The sequence below is a fragment of the Pyrus communis genome, chromosome 1, assembly GCF_963583255.1.
Source record: "Pyrus communis chromosome 1, drPyrComm1.1, whole genome shotgun sequence".
NCBI lineage: Eukaryota > Viridiplantae > Streptophyta > Magnoliopsida > Rosales > Rosaceae > Pyrus > Pyrus communis.
In genome coordinates, this window is record NC_084803.1 from 9,538,588 (window position 1) to 9,547,879 (window position 9,292).

Below are 9,292 nucleotides of genomic sequence, written 5' to 3' on the forward strand. Positions count from 1 at the left end.
CTGCATTGGAAGAATAACGTTTGTTGGGTTGGTTAAGAGCTCTTGAGGACGCTTCTCTTACAAACTCTTGAAGGCGCAAGTTTTGCTTATGTGCTGTCAAGAACTGGTATCAAACCCTAGTTTCACCGTGCAATACTGAGCCTAGACCCCTCAGAAACATGATGTAAAGTCAGGACCCAATTGTTCCGTGTTGGAAAACCTTGCCTACGATCTTGAGCTTGGTCGATCCGTTAATCAGTTACATCATGCATGCATGTGTCAATGTTAATGTCGGTATAAAAAACAACAAATATCGCTTCATATGCCTTAGCTAGCTATTTGCCTTTATATCATGATCACGAATCAAGATTATTCAACACAAGATAAAAAATATGACTCAGGATTTTGTCATTTAGATACATATGTCAGTGTGTCTATGCATGCTTCGCTATCTGCAATGAAAAAATACATGATCTTTTTCTGTTTGGGGGACCAAAGAGTAGATTACCAGTGATGTTTCCTTCTCTCCAGAGATGGGCTCACGGTTTTCAGTATTCATGAGGGAAGTTCCTAATTAATCTAAAAACATAAAGTCTCATAAAACTCATTTGCCTTGATAAAATATATAATTTGAGATGTAAATTAACTGTTGAAGAATAACTGACACCCCATAAAAAAATCCTTTGAAGAAGAATACTTTGTGGGGCCAAATACGTTTCTGAAACAGTAGTAGAGGTAATTAAACCAAACATTCTGTAATTATATTGAGACAAATAAAAAGGTTATGAATTCTAATTATCACATACACGGACGGTTGGACTCGTATTTTCGAAGAAATCAAAGGAATCTGATTTTCACACACTTTCTTATTAGTATCTCACACACTATCTTTTTATTTCAGAACATCATATAAAATAAATCAAATATAAACAACGAACAAAGATTAAACATTGCACGCAATCATGCATGCACTAAGTACATAAAGCATATGCATGAAATCCAATATCCTAATAGATAAAATGTTGAGTTTCTCATCCATGTGTCTAGGGTTCAAAACTCTTCCATTGCACGGAATCATGCATGAACTAAGTACATAAAGCATACGCATGAAATCCAATATTCTAATAGATAGAATGTTGAGTTTCTCATCCATGCATCTAGGGTTCAAAACTCTTCCTTCCTAAATTATTGGAATAATTCGAAACCGTTCCCCTTCTCTTTAATAATAAAAGAATTATAAAAAAATAATAATTACACAGCATTGTTGTTGGACTTTTTCAGGCCCTTGAACTTTGACAACGAACTAATTATCGGGCATATCGGCCTAATTCTAACCTCCTGCCAATAGGCCCATATCCACCATATGTGCTTCATGAAGGCCCAAATCCAAAATTGAATGCTCCCGGAAATGATTTAGACAATTGATAGGCAAAAGGGAAAATAATCATGCTTTTCTGAGCTTCTTCACATATTTGTTTAATTTTGTCCGTTAATTCCATTTAATTTATTCAATCAAATAGCCAAAAATAGAAAGTGATGTTTTTTTCTTCTAAACAACGATATCATATACATAGGGAGGGGGTGAACCTAGCCTAACAATGGGCTAGCAATTATGTGGTTCAATTATGCACGCTCATGTTCTCATCCTCTACGAGTGGCATGTAGAATGAATGAGAATGTCTTAGTGAAAATCTAAGCCGTTAATTCACGTGGATGATAAGATCAACAAAGTATATTCAACCATAAATAGTATTTCTCAGCACTGTAGTTAATATTTGGCGTTGAATTTCATTTAATTGTAAATCTATAAAAATATATTGTGAATAGTAATTGTACCAAATCAAACAAGTGCACTAAAACAGTAACATTTCATGTTGTACTTAGATGGCAGCGTAGTCTTCAACAAAAGTCCAATTGACCTCTTTCTGTAATTTGACACTTGCTGTTGCATTACCTGTTTCAGCCATCGGATGTTGTACTTAGGGTTTATGTTGGACCATTGATATGATGATCTGGTCATGAATATGCACATGCTGCCTGGCCTGGCTTTCTTATTGTGTTGTTTTCTCAATTGAATATGCATATAAACGGAAAATTAATGAAAATGACTTAAAAATTTTAAGTTTTAATGATAATTACAAAATAAAAGGTAAAGTGAATAGTACCAGAATTGATTTTTTAGTGTAAAAATGTGAATTTTTCGTTAAAATGAACAATATCGGAAGCTTTTCGTTAAAATCCCCTATAAAAAAATAGTTGGTTCTTGACAGAAATTTTTTATCTAAACTTTATTAAACTTTTAACATTACAACAAACACATGACGAAATAGGTTAATAAACCCGCAGTCGGTAGATTGTTATAGTGGTTGGGGTATTCTCTTCAACTCATTAGAGCTCCAGCGGCCAAATTAAGCATCAGATTAGATACCTACCCGTATTCCATAAAGAGTTCAGCACCCGACTACCGAACATTCAAAAAGAGAGTAAAACAATTCAGTAGCACAATTAACTTTTGATTCATACTTATTAACTATAATCATGTACTCATGTAGAATGAGCATAAGGTGATATGCTATCTCTTGCACACAATTTATCGAAGTGTTACATGTCCCACTGTAGTTTCTGTTCGACCGTTTGAACATGGAAAGTTTCGATGGTGGTTTCCACTCGAAATCTTCTGTGCAGCAAATACTCTTTTATCATAGAGTTTGATAATGCCAAGCCAAACAGTTTAGGTCACTAGCTAGGATTATCAGGGCATTCTGTCGCCCGCCGATCTTCCTTTGAACTTTGAAGTGATGACAGTGAATCCTGGTATTGCGCTTCTGCAAACCTTCTCACCCCTTCATTCCATACCACAGGGCATTTCGTGACAGTTCTGCACGAAAATCAAATAATACGGGAAGTTCATACGTCAGAACAAATACAAAAAACTAGAGACAGATGGGAGAGACAATAAACTATAGGACACGACCATATTTAAATGACGTATACATACATAACATCGAAGGATTAAGACTGCCCATACATTCTAACCGTATGTGAAACCAACACAAAATGATATCAACTTCTAATTAAAAAATGAGTAAACTACCGAATCTCCCCTTGACCTTTCACTTAACTTTCAATTTCACCCTCAACATTTTAATTAGAAAATCAAGGAATTAAACTATTTCTTTTACCCGATTCCTCCCCACCCCCTACCAGTGGTTTTTACATAGAGTGCATCCACATTAATGTTAACTCTAATCATGTGCACACCACATGACTCTCATTTGAGGACAAAAACGTCACTTCACTAGATCTGCAGACACAAACTATAAAATCACAAATCTGCACAAGTCAACATTTTATAAATCTAGGGATTTCAATTCTTTTAAAGAACAAAGCGACTGAACTACCCTCACATGTTGTGCACAAACTTCCATGTAACATAAATTTGGATGGAATGAATGAAAAACTAACAACAGGGGGAAATAGGCCAACAAATTAGTTTGAGTCCCTAATTTTCCAATTGAAAATTTTAGGGAGAAACCGAAAGCTAAGTGAAAGTTCAGGGGGAAAATTGGCAGTTTACTCTTAAAAAACAGCCAATAACATCAAAAGAAGACGACGATGAGGTTCCACACACCATTAACATTTGTGTCATACGATCACAGTTTAGACTGCTACACCCAAAGATGAATGGGACGTTCCCACCCCGTCCAGAGAACAAAAAATTTCATCATGGTGTTCAAGGTTGAAAGGTGGCGAAGTGCCAAACCTGAATGTTGAGTTCAGAAGGTCACAAAAAGGACAGCGAGATGACGACACTGGTATTGACGCGGTATTTTTTTCCAAATTCAGCACCAAGGCCACCAAACTGACCCTTTTTAAGAGCACATAAAACAGGACTTTGGTAAGTAACAAGAAATATCAACTTCTTTATGTAGCACCTGCTGACCATGGAACCAATTTAGTTTTTAGTACACCTTAACAGCAATCGTTTATGTATTTCATTATCGTCCTAGTTTATCAACTGTTCTAATCATTAAACCCAAAAGCCTCTTCAGGAACTTGGATAACATCAATGGGAAATAATGCAACTCATCTGAAGAGCTTAAACAGCCCCCTTCAAAACAAATGTTCATGTTGTGATGTCTAGTCAATGATCATGATTAAACAATGTAAAATTTATTAAAATATAATGAAAATGAGTTAAATGAATAGAAGGAGATTAACAAAGAATACAGAACCACACGAAAGAAGTAGCAGCCAACTTTAAGTTCTAGTTGTAGCAAAAACTCACTTCTGTATTCCATGCACAAGGGAAGTACGCAAGAAATTAATTATTTCAGGAATAATCAACAGCCCTAAAGACTTTCTTAGGCACAGCATAAAAGAGAAATGGCAATAAAAATAAAACAATGAACATTAAATACCTATATGGTTAACATGGAATTTGCTACTTCAAAATACCAAGATTCTAGGAAGCAATAAAGACCCTCAAGTTGAGAATTATGCAAGAATAACGTAAAACCATGGAGAGAAGGAGAATCAACACTTCGTTAGAAATAATTAGGTCTTAGAAAGTGATGGACGCATACAGCTAAAACAGTGTGCAAAGGTAGAAATATAATAGAAAACCAAAGTTCAAATATACTCAAATACCATGTTAAAATTTAAATATGTAGGAGATCAATGAGTGAAAATAGGAAACAAACTAATATTAGGAGTTACACACAAGCCTGAATTCAACACAAACCCCATTGTAATATGAATAAAAAAATATACTTTAACCGGTGCATAAAGATCTCTGACAATTCATACAATTCCATGAACTAAACAAGGTAATGTCTGATGAATATCCAAGCTTGGGAAACTTAAAATCATATTCCAGAGACACAAGCCATTTATTTCAGATCTCAGAAAATTTAAGCCATTTGATTATGCCCACCAAGACCAAATAGTTAGAGAACCAATTTGGGAAGATTTTTCATTTCATGACATTTGGGTGGTTCTCAAATGGAGAAGCCTTGAGCAAGGTGAAGTGCAATCATTCTAAAAACTCCAAAACACAAGTCTTGAGCCATATGATGCTTACTAATATGTAATCAATTTATAAATACATCTCCATGACTCGAGTTCATTATAAGCTTCTCATTGCCATGAAATAAAGAAGAAACCAAAAGTTCATCATCACCAACTAGTAATTGATCTAACCCGTCATAGAAACTAAACCAACTTATGCGACTAATGCAGAATTATGGACTAATGCAGAAGTATGGACATAACTAATGATATTTTGTCTTACAACAAAATATCCACAAAGAAAATTTAAAGAACAATACATATGTAAAAACAGTAATTAATTCAAACAAATGAAACCACAGTAAAGATTCTCTCAAGCACATAATAAAAGAGAAATTGGAAATGAAATTGAAGCCATGAATATAATGATATTAGGATTGGCAGAGAAAAAAACCTTGGAATATGTCACTTCCAATACTAAGATTCTAGGAAGCAACAAAACCCAGCAAGTACCAGAAAAAAGGAGGATCAAACCTTCGCTACAAAGTGAGAGAAACATGTAATTAAGAACAGTGTGTATGGATAGAAATATTACAGAATAGCAAGACCAAACCTACTCAAATACCATATTAAAATAGAGATGAATAAAAATAGGAAACGAATTAAGACAAAGATATCTGAAAGGGCTACTAACATAAGTCTGGAGAACATAACAGAAAAATCCGAACATATATTAAGAGTTACACACAAGTCCAAATTGTAATATAAGAACATTAATTCTCAAGACGAAAAAAACACAATATTTTAACTAGTGCATAAATTAGTCTAGAAAATTTTGATAAACAAGGTAAAGAAGCTCAACCGGGGAGTTCAATCAAAAGGATTTTCCAAGGCATATTCAAGCCATTTATTTTAGACTAAAGCTAATTAAGCCATTTACTTATGTCCAAACAGAATATGTGGGTTAGGCCAATTGGCTAGGACAACGTAAATGCCCGGAAAATTTAGACTCATAGTTGAGTCTTAAAAAGAGAAAGACTCACCAATGCACAGAAGACTTGGACCATCTCCTACGCACTAGAGAATTTGGACTCGATTCTCGTATTTGAGTCTACATATGAATCAAAACATCTCCAATTCACCAGATACTTAGGAATTATATACAAGTTTCCAGCTAATATGAGACCCGAAATCGGAGCCTATGGTGGATCCCATGCCAACAAGAAAAAATGCTATTAGACAAAGAAAAATAAGATGAGTTTTGACCCCAACCATCTCTAATACACATACCAAAATTGTTAAAACTCACATTGAGAGTTTTGACATTAAGGTTTTCTCTTCCAATGCACATACCTTAATTGTTAAAACTGAATATTGGTTTGACTCCAATGTTTTCTATTCCTAGGCATAGACCAAATCTTAACAATATGCATAGGAAGAGAAAACCAAACACTCAAACCCACCACTATTTTTGGACTCAAATATAAAAATATGTCAGGAATATAAATCTTCCATCATAGATGACCTACCATTTGTTCCAAAATTTATGAATTTGTTATTTTGTGCTCAAACCTGGAATTGGCCTTAATATGAACCTCGTTCAAACCTTCATATGTTACAGGAACTCTGTGATTGAAATCAACAACCATATATTTTTCAATAACAACCTGCTTCGCACAATTAGTCTGGTACATATATATTGTTCAGACTTACAAGCTAAGTTTCTAACCAATTAACAACAACAACAACTAACCTTCTAATCTGACGACAAGTGTCCAACATCTAATAAGGGACCCTTGAGCTACTACAATTTACTCATACACTCCAATTTGGATAACCATTTCTAGTATCCTATCAGGCCTTGGGGTAGGTCAACTTTAATCATAATCTGTTTGAAACTTCAAACTCACATGGAAAACGGATTAGCCATGTAATGTTCTTCAAACCCGTCCTGGAAAGAGGGCATCTGGTGTAATGCTTACTACTTTGTAATTAGTTCTTAAATCCATTTTCCATGACTCAAGTTCAGTATCATCAACTAATAATTGACCTAACCCATTCCACAAACTAAACCAACATATTTTAAGTTACCCCGAAAGCATGACGATAATGAGTATTTCTCCCCCAAAACAAAATATCCAGATTAAAAATTTGAGCATATGTAAAAACAGTACGAAACAGAAAAGAAATCGATAACTGGAGTACAATCAAGGAGATTACAACTGAAACGTACATTGGTGATTAAACATGCGCCAAATTAATGGAAGCAGAATCTGCTGCCGCTCACTGACGCCTAGACATCAATAAGTACTACACTTGTACTGCCTACCAAATATAATTAAAAGGCAACGACCAGTAAATTAAACATAAGAAAAGAACAATATAAACTAAAATTATATTTGCTTCAATAACAGGACACCTTTCCCTTTTTCTTTTCTTTCTTTTTTTTTTTTTTTTCTGAAAAGGAATTTTGGTTTAAGAATCTCACTTATGACACAAAAAAAGCTGAGATCTGGCCAGATGGGAAGAGAGTAAAATGTGTCCATATTTAGCAGAGCTCTGACCTTAGGGTTTATGTTTTCTTTTATCAGCCGATTTGGGGAGAAGAGCTGAATGTATATTTGTGTAATAATTTACAGTTTTTATATGACATGCACAGAGAAATAAACTTGCATGAAGAAGAAGAAGAAGAAGAAGAAGAAGAAGAGGGTTTTCATAATAAATAAATAAAAGAATAATTGTGGTAGTTTCCATGAAAATAGAAGAGGGGTTCGGAGGGTTTTCATAAAATAATTATATATATAAAAAAGAAAAAGAATAATTGCGGGAATTTCCATGAAAATTTGAACAGTAAGATAAGAATAAGAAGGCGTACCTTGAAGAAACATCAGAACCCCAAATCGTCCTCTTCAAACCATTTGAAGGTCTAGGACAGTATATCAAAAGACCACGCTTACAACTAAAGTCATTCTTTACAATTTTAAATTAAAAAAAAAAATTAATAAAACGGGAAAAATTAAATACATTAAAATAACTTATCTTGTATTTTCATTCCCTTGTGATTGTGAAGTGCAGTGAGCCACGTATGGTATGCTACGTCGGTCAAATCATAAACTGAAGGACACCTGTTACCGAGTAAGATAAGGATAATAAAAACAATGACAAACCCAAAACCTCAATCATCAAGTCACATGTCTTGATTTTAAACACCTGGAAGGAAGGAGAATTGGGAGAGCAGAACGGGCGGGGCCTGGGACTGGCCTGGTTTAATTTCCCATTCCTTTGCGGGAGGAGAAGGGGCGTTGATGAGAAATTAAGGTTTTGAACGTTGACGATCAAAATTAAGTGGTGAAATAATGCCAGCGAGCGCGCAGATAGCAGCTGACAGAGAGAGAGGTGAGCACGCACCGCCCAAAGGTATGATTTTATACAATTGCTGCCTGTGTGTGCTCACTCTCTTCTGTCAACTACGCTCAGCTTAACCTACAGTTCTCTTCCTTCTTTCTAATATATACAAATATACAAATATATACAGCTAATTAGATACACCAAGTGCAATGGTCAGCCTAGCAGCTTTCCTCACTCAAGGAATATCATGTTTTCATCAGGGTTTTGAATTCGGAATGCTGCCCGAATGCCCTGTCTACAGGATAATTCACTATTTACACAAGCGGAGTCTTTCAATTCATCGGACTTGAGGAAGGAGGGGGGCTGATTTCAGATCCCATTATTAATAGTGAAAACCAGGTTAGTGTATATAAGGACTCTCATCATCCATCCACGTCAGAATCGTGTCCGTGCATCCGACGTCTAATTACCAATAGTAATTCACTAATACCACTAGTAATTACGTGTTCAATTGTAGTAGTACTAGTGCCTTGGGAAGAAAAATGTCGGGAGACTCTCAAAAGTCGGCTGTCCATAAGTTCCTTCATCCCATGTTTTTTGTCACATTAACTCTGCAAACTTATGTTTTTGCCACAATTATGTGCTAACTTTTTATAATATTGTGACAAAAACATAAGACGAGGAAGAGTTGAATTTTTAGAAAATCTCCTAAACATTTATTCTTTGAAAACTGTAAAGTTGCACCGCTGGCTTAGCACTAGTTGTGGAATGTTGTACTGAGGAGGGTCTGTAATTGCGTTGGCCTCAAAAGTCCCATTGGCCACTTCTCTATTGCGGTTGCTCCTGTTTCAGCCGTCGGATCCACGTATAATATGATTCAATCTTTATCTCAGCCTTTAGATTTAACTTAGGGTTTTATATGTATTGGAGCGTTGGTGTGGTGTTTGGTGGGGAA

General features: G+C 35.2%; 1 long non-coding RNA gene across 1 annotated transcript; it reads right to left on the bottom strand.

Annotated features, from left to right (window-relative positions):
- Positions 1 to 2,416: 2,416 nt before the first annotated feature.
- Positions 2,417 to 8,035, bottom strand: LOC137743764 (uncharacterized). The gene is made up of 3 exons (XR_011069527.1): positions 7,865 to 8,035; positions 7,223 to 7,314; positions 2,417 to 2,857 (listed from the first exon to the last, which is right to left on the bottom strand). It is a non-coding gene; the product is annotated as an uncharacterized lncRNA (long non-coding RNA).
- Positions 8,036 to 9,292: the final 1,257 nt, after the last annotated feature.